The 25,011-nt window shown below is 39.8% G+C and overlaps 1 protein-coding gene across 10 annotated transcripts in view; it reads left to right on the top strand.

Moving 5' to 3' along the window:
- Positions 1 to 2,654: 2,654 nt before the first annotated feature.
- The window catches only part of BAZ2B (bromodomain adjacent to zinc finger domain 2B), a 128,087-nt gene continuing 105,730 nt past the window's right edge, over positions 2,655 to 25,011 (top strand). For 9 of the 10 annotated variants that reach the window (XM_084523950.1, XM_084523955.1, XM_084523949.1 and 6 more), the window contains exon 1: positions 2,656 to 3,010. The gene's annotated coding sequence lies outside the window, so the exon portion shown is untranslated. Of the gene's footprint in view, positions 3,011 to 25,011 lie in introns of all 10 variants that reach the window. The other variant, XM_084523952.1, reaches the window with a different exon arrangement.

Genomic DNA, 25,011 nt, shown 5'->3' with positions numbered 1-25,011 from the left:
TGATATATATATATATTTATGGCACTTGCACTGGAAGCCTAAAAGGAATTTCAAGTCTATGTTTGCAATTAATTTGTCATACAAAGAAATAAAAAGAAGCAAGAATACTTTTTTAAATACAGTATATTTCCTGCAGTTTGAATTTCCTCTTTTTGAATTGAGAATTACAGCTTTTAATATTGCCAGGGAGAGAACAGACAGATTTGGAGTCCAGGAACACTTCTGATTTAATAGTTACTCAGTTTAAATACATTGGTAGCATCCACTAACAACAAATTCTATTGAATAATTATTAAAAAAAAAAAAAAAAAAGTAAATTTCTTATTCTAAAATAAGAATTATAAAATGAGTTTCACAGTACTAAAACAGTTTTTTTCCATTGTAACCAACGAAAAAAACATCTTTAACCATTTTGTGGTGTAAGCTGCAAAATACTGTGTAGTGACCTAAAGCTGTTTTTTTTGAGGGCAAAATTAATATTCAGTGCAATGAGAAAGACAGTGCTCATATTTTTTATTTTGACATTAGATACATCATAGTGGTTTTAATTTGGATTGCTGACTTCGCTTCGTGAAGAGTAGTATGTCTTGAGCTCTGTGGATCTGTATTCAAGTAGATTAAATTCTGTCCTGCTGAGCATTACAGAAAACCAAGATTACAGAACACTCTCTGAACATACGTCTGCTTTTCAAAAGATACTATGGTTTGGCTTACTAATATAAAACATGTTTAGAATAGTTATTTTGAGTAGCAGTAATAAGAGTAGATACTAGAATTTATTTGAAACATTACAGGCAGAGATATTGTGTGTGTGTGTGTATATATATAGAGAGATATATAAACCAGTAAATTTGATAGTGAGATATCTAAACCCATTGTTCGTTTCCCCTTATTATAAAATCCTGTTATCTCTTAAGTGACAATATTACCGTCTTGGAAAATGTATGAGTTCTTGATTCATAACATTCTGAGCAAAACAGCTATTTATTGTATTCATTCTTACCCCACGTTTTTTTTTCCGAGGAACATTATTAGCAAATTTTGAGGTTAGAGAGGTACTGACCCAATCAAACACATACAGAGCTTGGACTCTGAGTTAATTAAATATGGGCTAATAACATATTATAAGGAAATCATTGTCCTTATTACAATTATTAGGTACTTAGTCAAATTATAGCTTCAAAGGAATGCAGAGCATGGAGAACTCAGGACTAAATTATGCATTTGAACCTTAGGCCAGCTTTTACTGTTGAGACAGTTTGCTGCTAAGAGAAATTGTGTGTCATCGAAATTAAATGCCTTTCTGAGGATGGAAGGTTCCAGTTTTTAATGAAATTACGGAGTGTGGTGTAGCGAAATGATTAAAATCTGTATTCCGGGAATGTGGCAGAGAAAAAAAATCAATAAATGTTAGCAAACCTTTGCTGCCTGACATGAATCCTGGGAATGAAATAAACTAGTACAAAAATAACAATTAAAAACGTATCAGCACATTAATTTATTTAGCGTGAGTCTCATGAGACATCATCTTCGCTAATTTTTAGCATACATTGTACTGTGTAATGGGAAGCTTTCTTTTCTCCTATCTGTATTAGGCAGCGTTTTTGCCCTTCCCCCAGTGTCCCTGCATCGCAATCATTGTGCTTGCACTTATTATGTTACAAATGACCGAGGTAAGGCTGACATTCTCATTGCATGCAAAAAGAGCTGCTCTGCCAAGCTTTTTTTCCCCCTAATGAAGCAGCTTTGTGAAATCTCCCCATGTGTTAATACTAATGAAGATCCTCCAGCACAATTAAAATCACAGCCAGAGGCTGAAGAGGAAACAGAAAACAATGGCATCTTTCTGCATGTACATACTTCTTTGTGCTGAGATCAGCTTTATTTAGAAATAATGTTGATTTCAAAAATGCTCATATGCAGCATTTAACCAGGCAAACGAGCCGAACATATTTTTGAGTTCTTCACATGCAATTTTAAGTATCTCGTATGGAGAAAATGTACTCATTGCGTTGTGGTATAACTTTAAGTCTATGCTGTTATGGTTTATGGAGAGCAATGCCTTGGCTCTTGAAGCGTACTTTAACCCCGGCTGAGTTTGAGACTGTGCCAAAGAAAGAAAAAAAAGGGGATACCACGTGTGTGGATGGAGGACTCGTTGGAGGGAGGCACGGGCTTCTCTCCTCGTTCACAAATAACCCTGGCTAGGTAGTTTATTAACAAAAAAAAGGCGTTAAAAAGCAAACTTGTGTCAATAGCTAGTGAATTTTAAGTTCAACATGACGTGAACTTAATCTCCTGCCCGTCTTAAGACATAAATTTCACTTATATAGTTCCCATGAAGTATGAACGGTGAGCGGTGCTTCCACACGCAATTCCCGATTTGCTCGGCTTCTTGGAAACGTCTCCCGTTTGGGGAGACGGGTCGCCTTTTTTCCAGTCGACAGCCACTGTTTGTAGCAGAGCATCCTTTGGTTTTCTTCAAGCCCGGACTTCATCTGCAGTGCAAGATGCCGCGTTGGTACTCGGGGAGGGGGGTGGGGGGACGACTGCCGCGTTCGCGCCCCGAGCAGGCAGTCCGTCGCCAAAATCGGACCGGGGGCGGGCTGGCGGGCGCCCTTTTGTCGCGCTTCGGCGAGCGGCGGCCGCGTGCAACTTTTCCTCAGCGCCGGGAGCGGAGCGGCGCGGGGACTGCGCCTGGCGGCCGGCCGGCCCGCAGCTCGCTGCCCGGCAGCCCCGGCCCGGCGCCGTGACGCGCCCCGCGCCCCCCGCTGCCGGCCGCGACCGCGCGCGACTTTGGCGGGCGGCGGGGGAGCCGCGGCGTGACGTCACTCCCGGCCGGCGGGCCCCAGCCAACCTCGCCGAGCCGCCGGCCTCGCCCGGCGCCGCGCGCGCGCCCCCGCCCGCTCCGCGGGGCCGCGCGCGGCTCCCGGCAGCGCTGGGCAGGGGACGCCTTCCGGCACGCGCAGCCCGGCGCCGGGCAGCGGGCAGAGCTCTCCCGGCCGCGGAGGTGAGGCGGCGGTGAGGGGGGGTGTGTGCGTGTCGGGGGGTCCTCGGGAGGAGCCGGGCCGCGGCGCGCTGCGGGGCCGAGCCGCGGGGGCTCCGCGCGGGGAGCCTCGGCTGGCGCCCGCCCACCTCGCCGCCGGGCCCCGCGGAGCGGGTCGCGCCTTTGTTGAGCGGGGCCGGGGCCGCGGCCGTGCTCCCCCGCGGGGCCTTGCCCGGGCCGCGCCGCTGGGACCGGGCCCCGGGGGAGGCGGCCGTCGCCGGGCGTCCCGGGACGGGGCGGGGGCGCCGGGGTCCCGCGCGGCTTCCAACTTGGCAGCCGGTGTCCGGCCGGGCCGCGCCGGTCACCTCCCTGCCGGGCGGCTGCCGGCGGCCCTTTGTGTGGCGCGGCGCCCGCCGCCGCCTCCCCCCACCCCCGGCGCTGCCCCGCGTCCCCCGGCCCCGCCGGCCGCGGCTGTCAGGCCCGACCCCGGCGGTGCGCGGAGCGGCGCGGGGTGGGCGGCGGGGAGCCGGCGGCGGGCGCGATCAGCGCCCCGGCACGGGCGGCGCCGGGCCCCCGCCTCCCCCGCGCTCCCGGCGCGGCCGAGGCTCGAGGGCGGCGGGGCGCGGGGTCGGCCGGCGGCGGCAGCGGGACCGGGAGCGAGAGCGGGATCGGCCGGGAGCGGGAGCGGGCCCCGCCGCCGCCTTCCTTTGTGCGCTTCGGTCCCTGACGGAGGGAGACGGGCAGCTGCGTCCCTGGACCGAGTTGTTGAAATTTATCCCTTTGTGTATATTACAATATCCTCCATTTTTCCTGCCCTCTAAACAACGAGCCTCTCGCCATCTTGGGCAGTTTGTTATTCCCGAGTCTGTCCTGGCCGTCTCTTTTAGGGGGAACATGTGGAAACCCTGAAAGTCTTTCAGGATGAGACTTGAAGTTTAGGAAATGTTACAGGGACAGACAGTGACGTCATGTAAAGTTTAAGGAGAATTTTTCCAAGAGCATGCAGTTTCCCCTGGAATTCATCCCGATCTCAACCACACTTTAAAGATAAGGGTTCCTAGCTGAGCTTGCACGTCCAGGGAACAGTAAGAGTGCGTTCCTTCGCTACCTTTGTAACAGGTAGAAAAAAAAAATATGATTTTGATTATTCCTTCTCCCCTCCCTTTTTTTTTTTTTGTCCAAGGCTTTCAGTATTGAATTTCTAATTCTTGCTGAATTGTTTTCTTGTTTAAAAAAAAATAATCCAAACTTATGTGAAATAAAAAAAATAATAATAATCAGGAGACTTATTTATCGAAGGTGAAAAACTTGGTCCAGAACCTTCCCTGAGGAATAAAGAGTTTGTAGCTGGGATGAGGAACATGGAAATACACCGTTTTTCCATTTTGATGTGACACATTTTGGAGGCTTATTTGGAAGCAACAGATATTTTAAGCTTTACTGATAAAAGGTTCCTCTTGGAAAATATCTCTCTGTATACGTATTACACGTAGTTCGGGTTTATGTTGCAGATGCTATATAACACGGACAGTAAAGTGTAGCTATTATGCTGAATTCAATACAAAAAAAAAAACAACCCTCTTTCACTGCTGGCTATCAGGACTGTGTCAACTGTTACGAAAAGGGAAACAGAAGGTAGTGTTATAATTTACTTCTCAGTTACACTTTTTTTTTAACATCTCATAAGTTTCCATGGTCACATGGTAATTCTGGGTAAAACACTGCATAATTGATAAGGAAAACCTGTTGTAGGTAAAGTTCCATTTTTTCATTCTTTTTCCTGTACTCGGCTTACTTGCTGCATATTTACAGTAACACTAATGAGAACATGAAACTGCCTGTATTTAATTTGCATTTCCTTTGTCTTCAAGGGTGGGAAAAGCATTGACAACAGTTAACCTAGAAAGAAAGAGGAATAGCTGTTAGTACATAAAGACTTTTTCTAACCAAGTTGGTATTGAATAATGTATTTACGGTATCCTAAAAGTCATGTTGGAAGAAATGTCAAATATTTACCACAATGTGTGCCTTTTTTTTTTTTTTTTTTAATGCATTAGAAAGAATGGCAGAATTGTCATGTTTGCCAGCAACATGAACCATGAACCTTAGGTAGATGAAAACGTTGAAATAGTTAAAGGCACGTAGAACAGATGGCTCTAAATTATACATGCAGCAAAGGTCTTAGAAGATGTGGCAGATTACAAATGGTGAGCAACAGAGGATAAGCAGTTTCAGAAAATGATAGTTACGATATTTGATGTCTTGTACCTGTATAATAAACCGTGCGTACTTTTGTCCCAGTGCTGCAAAAGCAATAATCTGCATAAGAAAATGGTAGCTGAGGTAATTTTTGTAAAGTGTATATAGAGGAAACACTAAGAATTGTTAAGGGATCTCTGATGATAAAGAAGTATTGTTCTCTTCAAGCAGTTTTGTTTTTTGTAATTGTAGCAATTCCTTGTAAACAGTGGAGCATTAATACTGTGTTGTGTTGAAGTTCTTCATAAATAGAACCCTTTGAATAGTAAAAAACAAAAACACCTTCTTTAGAGAATCTGTCAATGCATCCCTTTCAGTAGTGACTCAAAAGTTATTTTTGAACGGCACAAAGTTTTGTGACTAATGTATAGCAGTAGTAGACTAGAATTGCACTGCTGGTATTTATCATCCTACTTTTTTTTAATTATTATAAATGAAGCTAAATACCGATGTATTGGTTTCCTTTCAGTTTAGTGTTTTCAGAAAAATTACTTTTAAGTCATTTTTGTAGACCGTTGTAGGTTGTCAATTACATTGTAAATTTATTTGAACAGTGTTAGGGGAAAGACAATACATGCTTTGTGATTCTGGGGAGAAAGATGTTTATGAAAATCAGCTAAGATGCTTTGAATTTTCAAAGGATAAATTATCACTATTTTTTATATTATGCAGGGAATAAGCGATGATTTGTCATTTCAGTGGTTAGTCGTTATTTTCGGTAATTATTTAATCTTTATGCTGACCTTACGGTGAGAAGAAATTGCTACAAGACACATTTTTGTCTTGTGACACGCTGAAAATGCCAATAAGAAAGTAATGGAAGTCCTTCTAGGGCCTGTTGCCCTTTCTCTCGTTTTCTTTGTTTGCATATTTATTATAGAACTGCAGTGTAAAGGAACAGATGTTTTGGAAAACATCCTGATGTGTTGCTTTTTCTTATGGGAGTGTATAACTGTTCCTTCTGATGCATCGACTTGACAGCTGGTTGATTTCATGGAGCTGCTAAGAAGCCATTAGTGGTGTCATTGAATTGAAACAGAACAGTCACTCCCAGCTTGAACTGCATTTGTTAGTGTCTTTGCAACTTCAGTGTTCTTACACAAGATGTGGAATAGCGCAGTTGCAAAGAAGGGGAGGGAGGTTCATGCTCTGTCTCATCTCCCCGAATTAGTGGTAGGGAGGTGTCAGTAGTATTTGACTACTTTTAGTTTTATAAGATGCTTACCATGGCATATGCAGTATTTTGAGGGCTAAGATCTGGTGTATTGTGAGGCATAGTTAACACAACCAAAAATGCAATGTCTTCTACACTCACACACTGATACATTAAGGGCATCCCACAGTTCAAGTTACTTCATGGTGATATTTTTGTCCCTAATACAGGTTTCTTTAAAGACCTTTTACTTCTTGGTGCTAAATAGGAGGGGAAAAAATAAAATAAACCTCTTAGAATGTAGTTGTTTTTCTCAGAGAAAAATGTAATAGAGACTTTGAATAAAGATGTAACATAGTACTGAGAATCTTTTTTTTTTTCTTTAAAAAAAAAAAGCGAGCAAGTATTCTAATAGAAGATATCAGAAGAGTGGTACTTTGTGTTTATGTCATTTAGCTAATTTGGCCCAGTGAAGATTTCCTAGTCAGTTTTCTCTGAAGTATGGTACAACTTTTGAGTTGTTTTACTGCTGTACATTCAGTAAATGATGTCATGCCATGTTTTAAGCTAGTTTGTGTTCATAATTACGTCAGTATTTCTTCTGATGGCAGGCATCAAGGACGGCAGTGGTTTCTGTGATTATTTACTCTAGATCATCTTAAACATTGACAAAGTGGAATAAATGTATCAGTCAAATATTTTAAAGAAATCAGATATTTCTGATGAGGGTAGCCTGATGCAGAATCCAAGATATAGGTAGAGTTGATCTTTTCCATTTCACAAAAAAAAAATAAAAATAAGAAGACATCCTATGCTGTAAGAGAGATGTATGGTTTTTATTTTATTTTTTTATGCTGCTACATTTCAGAGTAAAAGTCATTTTACTGCGTTTTTACTGTGCAAGGGTTGAATGAAAAAGTGCATCTTTATTGGGGGTTGGGGGAGTTGAAGTCATTTCCTGCTTACTCTTTGGGACGAGGAACAGAATCAAGGGTACTGTATTAGAAAAATTAGAGAAAGTAAATCCTCCCCACCCAATTTTACCTGCTTTAAAGAAAAAATCGGCCAGAGGTGAGTCACCACTTCTCATTTTAGTTTCTTAGTACTTTTGTGAAGGTGAGAAGGTGTTGGTTTCATTGTTAGACTCTGATGTACATAAGGATTTAGTCTTTTACCACCATCATAAGAAGTTGATGGTAGAGGTGAAAGATAAGCTGTCTTCGCTGTCTACTCTATAGCATGACTAGTAGGTACTTCTCGAAAACTGAAATGCCCGTGTTTTGTTAGTTTGAGAAGTTGTTGCCTGATTGCTTAAGTTGACTGTTGTTTTTTTTTTTTTTTTAAAAAAAAAGGGACCATATTTTCATCTAGTCTCTGTGGAATGGTAATGTATTTTTCACCTTAAAAATATTTTTTACCTTAAAAATGTATGATTAAGAGCCCAAGTAATAACATAGAAAATCTAATACAAATAGCACACCACTTCATATAATAGATTAATTCAAGTCTTGCCTTTTTTTTTTTATCCTTTCCTCTGCCCTAAACTTACACCTGTGTAATGCCCTGGTCTTCAGACATTCTTTACCAGATAACTAATAAAAATACTCAATGTACTTTTTAAAATCTGTATCAGACTTTTCCTTTCTAGAAAGAAAATAATCCAAAAAATACCTGATTTTACAGTGTGATTTCTTTCCTCCACCTTTCCTCGAGAAATAGTGACTATATCGCTGTGGTAGCATTTAATGAGACCACCAGGTGAAAGAAATGCTCCTGGTGAGGAAGTCTTGTTTGCAGTTCTATAATGTAGCAAAAAGGAAAGGAGGTTTTCCCTGCTTGCTTTAAAAGAATCAATTTATACATTTGACATATTTCCTAATAATAATAATAAAAAAATCTCTTTATGTGGATGTTTTATTTTTTCAGATCTGAGGGGAAAAGACAAATATCAAAGAAAGTATCCATTTTAAAATTTATCTAACGGCAGGTGATATCTCAGATGAGTCTCTGAAAAGTATGGGCTTGCAAAAAAGATAGATTAGGCTTGTCAGTGTCCCTGCCCTTTCCAAAGGGGGATGCTTGTTGTCACTGACAGGAGATCTTCCCCTTTGCCTTCCTACTCACGCCCATCCTGAATGTCCTTTGCTGGGTTTAAAGGACACATGACACTTTTCACTTGATGTAGGTCAGGCATTGTAACGAACTGAATGGGTTAAGCCTTGGTAGTTAGCAAGAAGAGATTGCAGAGATTTAGGTAGCCCCTGAGGGGATCATCGTACAAAACCTTAAACAAGTAAACATGTAAAGGCACCACCTGAAAACGTTATCTACCTGATGGAGTGTTTACTATTGTGAATAGTCCCATTGAAACCGATGGGAGTGCTGAGTGTAAGGACTGGTCACCAGAAGAGCAAGTAGATTTAGAAATAATATCATGACTGTCAGACCATGTCATCTTCTTGGAGCCTCAGAACTCAGGAGCTGTTGGAAGGGATGGCAAGGAATTTTCTTTTATGAACAGAAACCCTTACTAGTGTGCTCTTGCAAGTTAGAGGCAGCATAAGCTAGATTTTCTTCAGAATATTTATTCAATATGATGGTACAGTGGTACAAAATACTCTGCCTAGCTGTTGTTGATTTGGAATCTATGAAGATTCAGTCTTGGATGAGAAGCTAAAACTTTGAAATCTTCTAGGGAGTTGTTTTTTTTTCCCTTCACTTAGAATATGTAACTAACAAATCTCGATTGTGACATTATTAACCAATTTGTATTGAGAAACTTATGCGTTTTCAATGCTGAAACATTCTATTAAACAGTGTCTTGCATTTTATCAGATTACTATTTTAAAACAGTGGTGGTTGTTGGGGTATCCAAATATAATCGGGGAAAAAAAAAAACAAAAAACAAAAAACAACCATAACCTCCTCTTCAGTCCTCAGTGTTTTCTTGCACGAGAGAAATCCAGTTTGATGATGATTATTGCAGTGGTCCATCTGATGTGTAGTGATGTAATTGTGTGGATTTTGCCCCATTTTCTGTTCTTACACCTTTCCACAAGGATGCACTCATTAATCAAAGACGCTGCACTCCTGCTGAGGGCAGAGAGGTTCATCAAAATTGGCAGCCAGTTTGGTGTAAAGAATGGTGTAGTGAAGCTCTTAACGTGCTGGGACATAAATAAATCTAAGGTCTTTGTATGCAAACCCTGGAGGTTAATACTGTATAATTCAATGTCCTGTCTTTGTTTTTATGATTGATGTTTTAAAATGTTTGAAGCATGATGCAAGCCTAGGAGGTCAGGGCTGACAATGTGATTGGCTGAAGCAAAGAAGTGTCAGCTTGGCTTAGACTTTTTTTTTCTTTCCTTACTTTTTTGCTGGGAGATAATTGTTGTACTGCCTGAGCTTTTATAGGAAAGTTCTAGAGATTGACAACCCCTGCTGTGATAATGGACTTAGTGCATGAAATGCCAGTAGCGTGGTCCTATTTGTTCTGAAGCTTTACTGCTATTTGTATCCTTAACAGAGCTAACGTGTAGAACAAGCAAAAACTACTGGGATTTCTCTGTAGAAATAGTGCTGGGATTTGGCTTTAACATGGATTGCTTGCATATTCTTAATTTAAGAACAGCTGGTTAGAGCAAGCACATAGTCATTTGCAAGCTATTATAAACTATTCCAGTCACACATGGAGGCTGTGATTGAGTGTTTTTTTTATTGATCTACCTGCATTTGAAACCTAGTCACTGCAGCCACAGAGGCCTTTCATTTCAGCCAAGCTTGCAACACAGAACAGCCTCAATATTAAATATTCAATTCTAAGAAAATGTTGAATGATAAAATGTGAGCTTTAGAGAAACAAAATGTAAGGGTCAGCAGTGATGCGCATCTTAAATAACAATTGTTTATGTAAAGCAGCCTAAAAAAATAACATCAACCAACTGCTGTAGTCCTTTGATTTCTTTCAGTTTTCCAAATAAGAAATCATTAGACTTATCCAAGGTTACACTGGTAAAACTAATTGCTGAAATATGCTGTTTTAATGCATTGTGTGCCCAGTGCTTTTGGAGGGAAAACCAGAAATATGAAATGTGATTATATTGCACATGTGGTGTAATAAGCACAGCCTGTAAATAAATTCTTATTTTGTATGTGTGGAACCAGGAAGATGGGAAGCCATTAAAGAATGTTCCTTAATGTGTTAGTCAGTCAGTTAAAAATACCTGGAGGAGGACATACAGGCCTGAAAGATGGTCTAGTTTTTCAAGCTGTATTAGTTGATTTAATAAAAGATACTATCTCTCCCTACAGCTGTGTTTTTTTTTTTTTCTTCTTTTTTTTTTTAAGTACTTATAGCACTTTTAAAAAGGCTAACCATAAGAAATGTAAAGTAGTGCTTTTCCATTGCAGCACTGATCATTTTTCATCCTTGGATTTACCCTAAAGCATCTCATTGCTTCTTTTCGATGTTGATGAAAGAGCTAGATCAGAGATAATAGTTAAGACTACAGCTGTGTGGTTTAGGAGAAAAGTGAGGCAGAAGAGCAGAGTGCTCCATAGTTCCATTATAAAGCACAGTTTTAAGAGCTTTCAAAGCAAAGAGAATTCCTCTGTCGTCTTATTTAGCTAGTCTAATATTAGAAACAATAGGGTGCCCATTTTTTCTCTTTAAAGGAAATTACTTTAAGGAGGGCTCTAAAGAAGTGAAATGGATGCTTTGAGCCCTCTTTTTTTTTTTTTTTTTTTTTTTTTTTTTTTAGTGGAAACACTGAATGGGAGTAGTCTACTTAGTAATCATTGACAATCAGAAAACAATGGACAGTAACTGAAATGTTCTAATCATTTTGTGGGTATAAGGCAGTGCTGAAAGGATACTGTCCCAAGGAAAGTGTGATTGAAACAATTGTCTGAGAAGTGGGAAGAAAGTTGAGATCCATTTTCCTGTATAAAAACAATGAAAGGGTGTAGATTATTGTACCGTTGAACGGCATAAAAATAATGGATTTTCTTCTTCTTGTGTTCAGAGCTTTTGTGTATTAGTACTGAATAATTTGAAAAAATTACAGCAATACATTCCATCAATTCTCCATTGTTCTGACATCTTAGTAGAGAAAACACTGATTGTCAATCATACCTTGAATGTAGTGGAGTAGGATTTGGAACATGGGGTTTAAGCAAAGTGGGTGGATGGGACAGCAATTGCTGTCTTTTTAAGAGGTGCTTTCAGATTTGTATTCCTAAGACTTCAGTGTCATCTTCACTAAGACAAATGCATTTTCGAACAAGAGTGGGAAGTATTGATTCTATAGTTAGTCTTGTCCAGAGGGTTTTCATGAGCTGTTTCTTGTGACTGTATGAAGAAGTCTGTTGATCATGGAATGGAGTAGTCAAACAGCATGCTGGGAAGGAAGGGAACTTGAAGATAAAACTAAAGTGAAGGGCACTAACTAGTAACTGCAATTGTTACAAGTAATCACTTGTAAAAATGCACTATTTTCCCTGGTGTAAGGAACTAAAAGGAATAGATTATACTAGTAACTTCTTTTTTTATGGTGTATATAGCAGCTTGGAATACTTCCATGAATTTTTGGAAAGGTTTTCTGTATGTCAGCCTGTTCCTGATTCTTAAGATATATTGGTGATCTGTTGACAAGTCTCGAAGATGCCAGTTAACTTTTGGTGTTAATTGTTATGTTGTTGTGGATATACAGCATATTGCAAAGTTTACTATGTTGATATAAATGGTTTATTCAAAGATACAATTAAGTGTAGACTTTTTTTTTCAGTTGTATGAATTAATTGTATATTTTGAGAGATCTGTTAGTAACATAACGCCTGTATCATCCAAACAGACGTGTAAGGGAGGCAACTGCCCTTTTTTATTTCTTTGGCTCTAAATGCTTTATTTACATAATTTATTGTAGTTTTGGTATCTTGTACAGTGCTTAGTATAAATACAGGAGCAGTCACGTAGTGCAGTGATCTGTTTTGTCTGTTTTAGGAGAAGTTTAAAATGCAGTTCAGTGGGATCTCTAACACAGTTAGGAAAGCTGAGTGACTTAATTCGTTTCATACATTGACCTCAACAGAACTGGTCTGCATTCTATTCATTTTTATAAAACTTGGACGGGGAGAAGGGTACATTCTTAAGTGTTTGTTTTCCCTGTTGCTTCCAGCAGCATAGGCGGTAATAGTTGAGTCCTAGTTTAGTTTGGTAATGTGTGTAGATCTTCATTATGTTCTATGTACATACAAGAATTTTATTCTTTAGCAGCCCCTACAAAGTTTCCGTACGTAATTTGAGTGATTCATAACTCAATAAATCCTTTGTGGTTTACTGCAGAAGTTTGAATAAATTTTAAAGAGGTATTTTGGTGCCAAATTTCAAATCTGTTTCTTTATAATAGTCACTTAAGAAACTTTTAGGAAAAAAATCCCTTGCAAATTTCTGTGGGTGACCCAGCACAGAAGGTAGTACAGAAATAGTAAATCACTATTTTTGGTTGAAAATGTCCCTGCAAGTTGTAATATGTGGCTTAGCGTGAATTCTGCTGCTTGTAGAAAGCAGTGACCAACAAATGTTTTTTTTCAGAGTTATTTCAGAAGAATTTTCAAAGTGTACAGAATTGATCTTTATGAGCAAAAGTTGCATTTTTATGTTAAGATTCAGTCAGGCTCAAAATACGCATTGTGAGCACTGTATAAATATGGCATTGGACAGATTGGTAGATAGAGTTCCTACCAGCCTAACAATCAAAGCAACAATTTGGAGAAGTTACCTATATTGTCTTATGTTTCTTACGAGTCAGAATGTTAAGGTAGAAAGTAAGATTCATGTATCGTTTTGGATGTATGGTGGTATACTACTGTGTTGAAAGGTTTTTCTGACTTGGTAAGAGGGGATATTTGTTTGTATGGCTAATCTTCAAATTTTTCATGTGTATTTTTTAATTCTAAGGTTTGTGATAGTTTACTTAGAGAAAAAAGGATAATCAGTAAATGACTGGTACATGAGTTGTTGCATGTAGCTGTGGAAGGACATTCACAGAGTCAGATAATGCCTTTTTTTTTTTTTCTTTTTGTGTCGAATCTAAAGTGTTCCCCTCAAAAAGGGGGGAAAAGGGATCTTTCATTTTGTGTCGCTTTAACCATCTTTTTAAGAAGTTCGTTTATTTTGCAGTTGGCGTGGTGATTGGGCTTGTCTAGCCCTGAGCCCACTGGCTGTGACTTATCCCTCTGCAGTATCATAGTTGAAGTTAGATACTACTTGTTTCTTGAAGATCCATACTTATACAGTTACAGTGCTACTGGACAGAAAGATGCCAATTTGATTCTAAAATCTTGTGTAAAATCTTGTATTAAAAAGAGTAAGGGGCATCAGGTTGCTTCATGTATATATATATATATAAAATAGAATCATAGTAAGGTTTGGGTTAGAAGGAACCTTAAAGATCACCTAGTTCCATCCCCCTGCCACGGGCAGGGACCATAGAAACATAGAATATCTGAGTTGGAAAGGACCCCCAAGGATCATCGAATCCAACTCCTGGGTCCCCAAAGGATCGCTTCCTCTCCCCCTCCTCCCCCAAATAAATAAAAAAAAATCAGACCATGTGTCTGAGTGTTGTCCAAATGCGCCTTGAACTCTGACAGGCTCAGTGCTGTGACCACTGCCCTGGGGAGCCTCTCCCAGTGCCAGACCACCTCTGGGTGCAGAACCTTTCCCTAACCCGCAGCCTGACCTTCCCTGTCCAATCTCCACGCCGTTCCCTCGGGTCCTGTTGCTGTCCCCAGAGAGCAGAGCTGAGCACCTGCCCCTCCGCTCCCCTGGTGAGGGGGCTGCAGGCCGCCATGAGGCCTCCCCTTGTGAGGGAGCTGCAGGCCGCCATGAGGCCTCCCCTCAGCCTGCTCTGCTCAGTGCTGAATGATCCAAGTGACTTTAGCCACTCCTCATATGTCTTTTCCTCTAGACCCTTTACCATCTTTGTTGCCTTCTTTTGGACACGCTCTAACAGCTGTGTATTTTTGTTACACTGTTATGCCCCAAATTGCACATAGTACTCTAGGTGAGGCTGTACCAGCACAGAGTAGAACCAGATCATCACTTCCCTTGAACAGTTAGCAACTCTGTTCTTGATGCACCCCAGGATATGTTTGGCCCTCGTGGCTGCCAGGACATGCCGCTGGCTCATGTTCAGCTTGCTGTTGATCAAAACCCCCAGATCCCTTTTGGCAGGGCTGCTCTTCAGTATCTTGTCCCCTAGTCCATGCATATAACCAGGGTTGCCCCTTCTTGGCTGCAGATTCTGGTATTTGCCCTTGTTAAACTTCATATTGTTGGTGATTGCTCAGCTCTCTAATTTGTCCAGATCTCTCTGCAAGGCCTCATCACCCTTGACGGAGTCAACAGCTCCACTCAGTTTGGTATTGTCCACAAATTTGTTTGGGGGTATTTAGGGAAAAGTTGGACGTGGTGCTTAGGGACATGGTTCAGTGGGGGATATTGGTGGTAGGAGGTGGTTGAACCAGATGATCTTTGAGGTCTTTTCCAACTTTAATGATTCTGTGATTCTGTGAACTTGCTCAAAAACCACTGAACTCCTTCATCCAAACTGTTTATGAAAACATTGAAGAGGATGGTCCTGAAGTGGAGCCCTGGGGAACCCCACTAGTGACATGTCACCTGCCTGATGTAACCCCATTTACAAGAACCCTGTGGGCCCAACCCATCAGCCAATTGTTTACCCATCTTATGTGTATGCTCTTATCTAAATGTATTCTGGTCATTTTGTCCAGAAGGCTACTGTGCAAGACAGCATCGAATGTTGTACTGAAATCCAGAAAGATTACATTAACTGGCTTCATTTGGTTAACTAGCTGGGTGATTTTGTCCTAGAAGGAAATCAAGTTTGTTAGACATGACCTTCCCCTAGTGAACTCATGTTGGCTCTGACTGAAGACTGTGCTGTTCTTTAGGTGTCTTTCAACAATTCCCAGAGTAATCTTCTCCATAATTTCACCAGGCACTGAAGTGAGACTGACAGGCCTGTAATTGCCAGGATCTTCTTTCTTGCTCTTCTTGAAAACTGGGACCACACTTGCCAGCTTTCAGTCAACTGGGACTTCTCTAGATTCCCAAGACCGCTGAAAAATAATTGAGAGAGGCCCCATAATGACATCAGGCAGATCAGTGAGTACTCTGGGATGAATCCTATCAGGCCTCATGGACTTGGATGCATCCAGGTGTAGCAGCAAATCCTACACAAGTTTGGGGTTAAATGGGAGTTCATCGTTCCTACAGTCATCGTCCTTCAACTCATGGGCTGGGGTGGGGTCCCAGAGCCTGTCACTGGTGTTGATGAGATGAAAAATGCATTAAACATCTGTGCTTTGTCAATATCCCTGTTTTTGAGGTGAGCGTCCTCATTAATTATCAGACCAATGTTTGCTCTGGTCTTCCTTTTCCCATTAACATACTTAAAAACAGCCTTTTTTATTGTCCCCCACACTGCTGGCCAGCTTCAACTCTTAATTGAGCTTTGGCCACCTGAATTCCCTCTCCACAAAGATGAGCAGTATCCCATTAGTCCTCCCATGCCACCCAACCTTGCATCCAGTGGCCATACACTTTCTGCCTAAGCTCTCGAAGATCTCTGCTCAGCCAAGCCATCTTTCTGCCCCTCCTGATTGACTCCTGATATTTTGGAATTGCCTGTTCCTGTGCTCTTTAGAGGTGGGGCTTAAAAACCGACCAGCATTGATGGACCCCAGTGTCTTTAAAAGCGGTTTCCCAGGGAACCTTACTAACTAGTTCCCTGAGCAGTCTGAAGTCTGCTCTCCTCTAATTCAGGGTTGAAGTTTTGGTGGCAGTTTTCTTCCTATCACCAGAGATTTTGAATCCAACTCCCTTATGGTCACTATGGCCAAGGCAGCACCTGTCACCACTTCACCCACCACACCCTCCAGGTTTACAAGCAACAGGTCCAGACGGGCACCTTCTAGTTGGCTTTCTTAGTACCTATACCAAGAAGTTATCATCAGGGTGCTTCAGGAATGTCCTGTATTTGCTTGTCTCAGCTGTGTGATATTCCCAGTTGACATCTGGCAGGTTGAAGTTGGGATGCCACCCACTTGATCAGGTTGCTCAATTCTGTAAGAAAATTTTGGGTGTAGTATGATGTCACTATATGCTTTATAGAGTTTGATTTAAATTCTGATTTATTGACAAAGTTTTACTCTGAAAAAATAACAGCCACATGCAGATCAAGAGTAAATTAAGACCTTTCAGAATGTGTTTTCAAACTACCTACTTAAAATCCATGAGATCCATATTGATTCTTTTACTGGGTTGCCTATCTGTACAATAAGTGATGTCAGAATTTGTGATGGCTTGTTTAAAATGTGTGATTTTTCTTCTAGTGAGGTAATTTGAAACAATTATAGTTATACTCTGGGCTGAGTTTTTCTGTTGAGAAATGAAAGTTTTACCATGGTGAAGAAGCACTATGCTTATGGAGAGGTCTGAATGAACTCGAAGAGTCCCAGGATACAAAGTGGCTGCTTGAAATTCATCACAGAGTAATATGGGGTGGTATATATGGAGCAGAGAGAAGCAGGGCATCACTAACTAAACACACACAGTGATGGATTCTAAAATAATTACCTGAAATCGCATAGCAATATTGGAGTCAGTGCATTGTTTGGTTAAAAGTACCAGTTGAGAAGCAGTCAAAATGCAAATTTGACATGTTGCTGGGAAAAGAATAAAGAACAGAATGGAAAACATATAAGCTACTGCATTACTTCAGGTCACCCCGTGTCAAGTAGGAGAAGAAAAAGTAAACAATACTGAAAGGAATCATCAGTTATGGAATGTTTTCCTTATAAGACGAGAGTAAACAGTTGTCTTCATCTTGGGCTATGTGACCAGTTGCTATAAACTCATACTTGGCATAGAGAAAGTAAATAAAAAAAACAAATTCTGGACATTTCAAATATGACTGAAATAAATTATTAGAACTAAAATCACCCAGTGAAACAAAACCCAATATTTTGTTAACATAAAACAAGAGCTATTGCTTTCCATGTGATGACTGGTTAAATTGCAGAATCATCCTTGGATGCTGTAGTGACGAACATTGGAATGTACGTAGAATGATCAGGTAAGTTAATATAAGGTGTCTGTCAGTGGCTGCTGAACAGTGATTCAAATGTAACGTTACATTTGTGAAATCATTATACTTGTGATTTCCGAGTGGAGGATCTGTACCTTCATTCAGAATTACTGTTGCTGTTTATATTGTTCTTATAAATGTTAGTGCGGTCTTTGGTAACTTGTGTAGATGAATTAATAGATGCCAAAATATAAAAATACATATATGATTCTAATGACTACAGAGATTTTGTTTTGGTTCTGTTTTGTTTTATTTTGTGAGGGATTGAACTGTAAACATCTTTGGCTTGTGATTGTTTACCATGTTTCTTCAGTCATCTCTAATTGTCCTATCCTTCAGTTTTGTACTCTTTGCTCTGAGTTTGTTAACATGCATTCTTCCATTAACATGGTACAGAGTAATTTTATGCAATGTAACTTCAAACCTTACAGATTTTTCCCATATTCCTTGTCTTCTCTATACCCATGTGTGTCTGTCTGTTAGGTATATCACATGTGAGGTCATTAAGAGGTTTGCAACACTTGTGAGGTTAGTCCCCACCCAGGACATTCCAGTATTTGTTTACCTTCTAGAGAACTGGACTAGCTGATCTTTGAAGGTCCCTTCCAACTGAACTATTCTATACTAATAGCTCCCCAGAATCCGAGAATGGCTGAGATTGGAAGGCACCTCTGAAGATCATAGGGTTCACCCCCTTGCCAAGCAGGATCACCCAGAGCACCTTGCGCAGGATGGCATCCAGGTGGGTTCTGAATATCTCCAGAGAAGGAGACTGCAACCTCTCTGGGCAACCTGTGCCAGCTTTCAGTCACCCTTCCAGTAAAGAGGTGCCCTCTCATATTGAGATGGAACCTCCTGTGCTTCAGTTTGTGCCTGTTGCCTCTCATCCTCTTGCTGGGCACAACTGAAAAGAAACTGTATCCATCCTCTTGACACCCTCCCCTCAGATATTTATACCGATGGATGAGGTCTCCCCTCAGTCTCCTCTTTTCCAGGCTAAGCAAGCCCAGGTCTCTCAGCCTGTCCTTGTTTGACAGGTGCTCCTCATCGTCTTAGCAGCCCTCCTCTGAACTCGCTCCGGTAGTTGTATGACCCTCTAGTACTGGGGTGCCCAGAAGTGGGCACAATACTCCACATATGGCATCAGCAGGGCTGAGCAGCTGGGGAGGATCACCTCCCTTGACGTACTGGCAACACTCTTAAATTAAGCCCAGCGTTCCCTTGGCGTTCTTGGCCACAAGGGCATGTTGCTGCCTCCCTCCCAGTCAGCCAGCTGTCCACCAGGCCTGCCAGGTCCCTCTCTGCAGAGCTGCACTCCAGCAGGTCAGCCCCCAGCCTGGACTGGTGCTTGGGGTTGTTCCTCCTAGGTGCAGGACCCTGCACTTGCCTTTGTTGAACTTTGTTGAACTTGATGATCAAAGGAGAAAGGTGCTCAGAAAAAAAAAAAATCAGCCCATGAAAAGGCAGAGTTAAAAAAAAAAAACAAACAGACCAAAGGAATCCCTTATGTTTTGCAGCGTTATACTGGCAGAGATGTGATTGCAGTTTTGCTCAATCAGAAGCCTCATTTCTTTTTTGTTTTGAGACAGAGGCCAAGTTTAGCAGGGACTGGGTAGTACTCACCCTGAGAGTATTGTAGATGTAATCTCCTCTGCCTGTGGCAACCCAAGACTGAACTGCTCAGAAAGAGAAAAATGGAGAGAGAACAAAAGCAATTCCTGTTCTAAAATAGGAGCCTGGGACAAGCCCATCTATTACGGTGCCAGATTTGCATGAGCAAATGAACGAGGACTATGCATATGACAAAGTATGTGTGTTCTTATGTGGGGTGTGTGTGTGAAGGGTTTTTGCTGAGTGATGAATTTTCGTGCTGTGCAGATTCTTGTATAAATTAAGAGTTTGATGCTCCAGATCATACTTCCGTAGTTATTTTTGCAGACTTATTTTTTGACTTCTCTCCCTCTGCTTCTGATTTTGTAGTTTATTAGCATTTTGGAGTACTTTTTTTTTTTTTTTTTTTTTTTTTTTTTTTTTGATGGGTAGCACTTCTACCTAAGTTGTTTATCCTCTCTGTTTGTTTTTCCTGCTGCCATGTGAGTTGCCATGGGAGCAAAAGCAGAACTGGGAACCAGCAGCCAGCAACTGAAGTTGGAAGGATCCTGGCTTAGTTTCTCCTTCTCTTTCCATGGGAACAGATGTTCTAGAAGGGAGGATAATGTAAATACTTAAATTACTTTGGCAACTCTCACTTACCTTTTGTGAATCATCTGACATGGAAAAAGAGCACTTAAAAATGACATTTTCATTCTGAACGTCAGGGCAAGGCTGTGAGTAGTCAGATTAATGTGTCAGTAGAAAATGTTGGAAAGCAGCTACATTTTAGCTTTTGGGTAATGATTTCAGGATTTGATACATAAATGTGTTCTCTTAAAAAAGATTGTATGCCTTTCCATTAAATCCTAAGCCCAAACATTGTGGACTATGCTGCATATCTCCAAAAATGTCTTTCAGTGATGGATTTAGTTAACTTTCGGTAGATATAAGTAAAATTTAGACCAAACTACAGAGGTGTCTTATAAGCAAAACAACATGTGCTTTAGCCAAATACAAGATTCTAAAAAACAGTGACATGTAATCAAAACAATTTCTGTTGAAACATTGTGTGAACAAATGTTTGGACCATGGACTGTATTCTTCTAGGCCTCAACTGTTAAGTCAATCCTGGAGTAGATTTACAAATTCCTAGAGCACTGACTATGTTCAACAATTCTATAACTGCTTAAAAAAAATTACAGGGGTTTAAGAGAACGTTTGACACCATAGACTATTTGCTGTGATGATTTTGGGTAGTTACTGTTGTATCTGAATGTTTGTTTGACAGTTGGAGCTGATTATTCCTCAGTTTTAGAAAATGTATTTAAACTTCGGATAGTGTATAGAAGGTATTTGTGTGTATTAGCATATTTAAATATTGGGACCACAATTGCAAAAAGCAATTTTTATAGTATGCATCATATATATATTATAGTCAAAGTACAGTGATTTACATATTAGAGGAAAAAATTGAAGCACGTCTTAAAAAACAAACAAAAAATCACACACACACACACACAAATCTATTTTTCTGCATATGCTATCTACATTTTAAAATTGCAGTTCTGTATTTGCATAACAGGTTTTTAAGTCCCAAACTGTCTGACACAAAAGGTGCTGACGTGAAATGTTTTAAAGAGGAGGAAAATTTTGAGCAAGGTTTTGCAAGCATGTCGTTAAAACTTTGTTGAAAAAGGAGTTTTATTTTTTGTGAACATATAGCTCCTCTTTAAATAAAGCTTTGTCTTGGATGTATTTAGAGACACTTTTAGCAACTTTAAAAGAAACTTCCTTCAATGTAGTGCAGAATTTTAGAAATTGTCATGCTGTGAAACTACTAGCAAAAGTGTTTAAGGTGCAAAAATGGGTTACTTACTTAGCCAATACAAGTTCTTTCACTTCTTTGGGAAGTAATTGTTAGTAGTGCAGTAATCCCAACAGTTATATGAATAGTACCAATTTCCTGTAAATTATGACTTAAAAAATGGTAGTCATCTTGAGGTTGTTGACATTACATTAAATGGAAAAAGCTGTTATCCTAAAGACTTAGGAGTATTGCAAGTAAGTGGCAGTTAAGTTCAGTTAAATTAATTAATGTTTGGCTGGAGTTAAAAATAAAAATGATGGAGCTACTTATGTCCTGTGGGGCTTGCAGTAGCTGAGGCATGGAGTTTGCATCTAGTTTAGAGAAGGCCTATTGCATCTTTACCCATTCAAAATAAAATAATAATAAAAAAAATAAAAGGGGACAGCAAAAACTACTGGATTTAAACAATCTTCTAATTAACTGGCATTTTTGTTACTATGAGAAAAGTTTTGCCCCACTTACACTGAATAACAGTAGTCAGAAAAACCTGAGAGTATTTTTTTTTTTTTCCCTATTCTAAGCAGATACCGAGTTTAGCACACTCCTACAAACAAACAAAGCCCAACTATTCCCAGAGAAAAGTGTTAGAGAAAGCAGGAAAGTAATCATATGTGTCTGCCTATCCAGTGAATATAGTACTTGAATTGTTTTATATGTAAAAGTTTGGCTTTGTGTTCACAGTATTCGCATTGTAGTTCTTAATGATGTCAGGAACCATCCCAATTAAAAAGTTAATTTTGATGTATTAAAATGATGTTAAAAAATTAAACGCTCTGGAATGTTGATTCTACATAATGTAGACTTTTGAAAATCTTTAAAAAATTTTGTCTTGGATGCGGAGCCTTGGAGCTGTAGATTAACTTGTGTTTACACACTTTACTGTAAACAGGTTGATTTCAGATTTATTTTTTTTTTAATGAAATGGGACAAGTAATTTCTGATAAAATCCAGAGGCTTGCTATTTACACAGGAGATTCCTTCGTGACCCTTTCCCCTTTGAATTGCTTGTTGCCAGTACATGTGCAATGATATGATCACACTGTCTGTTCACCAATTTTTCCATGTGCTTGTTCACTCCATGTGGTAACTTCAGTTGCAATTCATTTTCAACTGTAATTGAAAGTGGGCTGGACATTCAAAGATAAATTTCTACAGTCTTGTAGAAAGACACGGAGCTTTTAAACCTACCAGCTGAGGAAATGGTAGGCAGGATTGGTGCTACTTCTGCTCTGCCCAAAGCAGTTCTGATTCATCAGCGTCTGTGTGCTGTCCGATGTGTGAATCTACTCCATGATCGCTGTCCTTGCCAGGTGGCCTGTCTTTCTTGGGCAGGGTCTGGTTTATGGCAGTACAGAAGTACGAAGGACCATCAAAGGAGCACTTTGCTCATAGGAGATTTTTTTTTTTCTCCCACCACAAAAGTTGTATGCTTTTAACAAAACCTGTAGTAACTGCAAATTTATTGTCTGTGGCTTTTGCTTTATACCTTCTTACATGTGTTATGTGTATAATAGAGAATGTGGATATTAGGGATTAAGGTTTGCTTTTTGGATCAAAATACTTCTTTCAGATTACCTTTAATTTGTTGTGATTTTTTAATTAAAACATGTAGGTGACTTTTAAGTAACATAATTAGAATGATAGTTACATATGTAACTACAAACAATAAGCAATCAAATATTTCTGTTGGTGGAAATTCCTTAGAATCATTGCTACATAAGTTCATGTGTATTTCTTACTGTGGGCACAGATACGCTCATGTGAATCACATTGATTTGTTATGTTTTCATTCCAGTTGTACCTAAGAGAACAAACGTTTGCACTGATGTGTAGAAAACAAACTTCACTTTGAATGACATGTGTACACAGTTTTCCATAACTTTCATTTCAGTTGAGGATTTTTTGGAACCACAGTTTGTGTGCTTAACAACTACCTGTAAAGACTGATTGTATGGTTAGTATATGGACAGCTGATTGCAGTTTCATCAGTAAAAGCAGTTTTTTTTTTTTAATTTAGTTCAATGTAAATGAAAATCACAGGGCTTAAAAAGGCATGTAGCAATTACTTAATGCAAGTGAAGGTTTTTTTTTTTTTATCTATTTTAAGTATTTTTTTTTTTTTAAGGACTGGGTTTCAGTGGAGCGATAGGTCATACTTGATGCATTTCCAAGTCATAAACTGTAAACCTGATTAGCAAGATTCAGACCTGTTTGTCAGACATGAAAAAGCCTGTGAGAGTAGCAGCTGTATTACAATATGAATTACACTGGTTCATGCATGTGGCAATGACTAACTGCTGTTGATGTTAGAAAAGGAGTCATCATACCATTGCTGAAAAACAGGTTTCAGTATTTAGATTACAGAAGTTAGATGCAATTAGACAGGTATATTTAACTAGTCTCTAACAGCATAAGTGTGAAAGAGAAGGACTTCAACTTTACAGGACTTTTTTTTTTTAACAAGTCATTTAAATTACCTTTTTTTTTGTTTTTTTTTTTTTTTATTAATAGCAGCCAATGAACTAATCAGACATAGCATTGTTTAAAGAGTATGGTCTCTGATACATTTTCAAATGAAACACTAGGGGTCAGGTTATAAGGGGTTTGTGGATAAACTGAAAGCAAGGGAGTTAAGTTTTAAACAAATGTAAATCTTGAATGCCTTTCCTTCTACATTAAAACCAGTTTGTTTGTAAAAGAAACTTTGTTTATCTCAGGCTGGATATCAGGAAAGAGGTTCTTCACTGAGAGGGTTGTTGTGCACTGGAACAGGCTCCCCAGGGAAGTAGTCACTGCACCAAGTGTGTCAGAGTTTAAGAAACGTTTGGGCTGTGTGCTTAGTCATATGGTATGAATTTTTGGGTAGAGCTGTGTGGTGCCAGGAGTTGGACTCGATGATCCTTATGGGTCCCTTCCAATTTGGGATATTCTATGATTCTATGATAAAATTATTCCACAGTGGATTATTATAAAATAGGTACAATTTTCTATGCGTATCCAGATATTAAGATGTTAAGTGATGAGATATAAGAAATGTTTACCATTTCTACTGATGTTTGTTCATGTTAGAAGTGGTTTGAACCGCTTTAACAGCATAATTAAATCAGTGCTAAACAGTGGTAGAAGTTTCACCCTTTAGTTCAAGCTCTAGCCTTTAAGAAGTGAAAAACCAAAAATACAAAAAAACAAGAAACGTTGGATATATTCAGAATACCCCCGGCTTGCGACTTCGCACTCCATTGTGTTCCACAGTGATCTCTTCCAACGCTTTTAGTGCCCTTTCTTTGCAGTATTTTCTCTTTCTGTTGCCGGGCAGACAACTTTCTTTTACAAGTTCATAGATTATCTTGTCTTTCTTTTTCTTCACAGAAACCTGTGTCAAAACTGTTGTTACTCTGAACCTGAAAACTCACAGACCAGGAGAAAGTATTCGTAAGCATATTTTTGCCCAGAAAGAGTAGGGGAGCAGAGAGAAAATCATTACAATTGTCCTAAACACAAAGCTATAGTTCTTTTGATCAAGTGGTCATTAATGAAGTCTTCAAACTTGCTGTAACCCATGCTGTACTTTGCTTTCTGTTATCAGAGGCCAATCCATAGCTGTTGTACTAGAGTAATGAAATTAACTTAATAAATGAGCAGTTTTAAGTTAAAATGTATGGCTACCACTAGTTCTTTATTTTTAGATTTATTTTGTGCATACATAGTTCACCACTTTTTTTTTTTTTTTTTTTTAAACTTGCCATTCCGAGAGGGCAGTATAGTTCTCTTGTGGCCAAGAATCCCATCATCACTTCGTCAAGACATGGCTGCTGGGAAAGGAGAAGGGGGCGTGTGGGGAAAAAAAAAACCAACACATTCTCGCTCCTATCAGCTGAGACCATTGCTCTTGCGTAATTCTCTAGTTCTTTTGACTAGTACAAGACTAAATCACTGATTTGCTTTACACGCCCAACTTCCATGAAGTCTTGTAGTCTGT

The sequence above is a fragment of the Aythya ferina genome (assembly GCF_964211825.1).
Source record: "Aythya ferina genome assembly, chromosome: 6".
Classification (NCBI taxonomy): Eukaryota; Metazoa; Chordata; class Aves; order Anseriformes; family Anatidae; genus Aythya; species Aythya ferina.
Note: the sequence above shows the minus strand (reverse complement) of the source record. Positions and strands in the feature narration are given on the sequence as shown.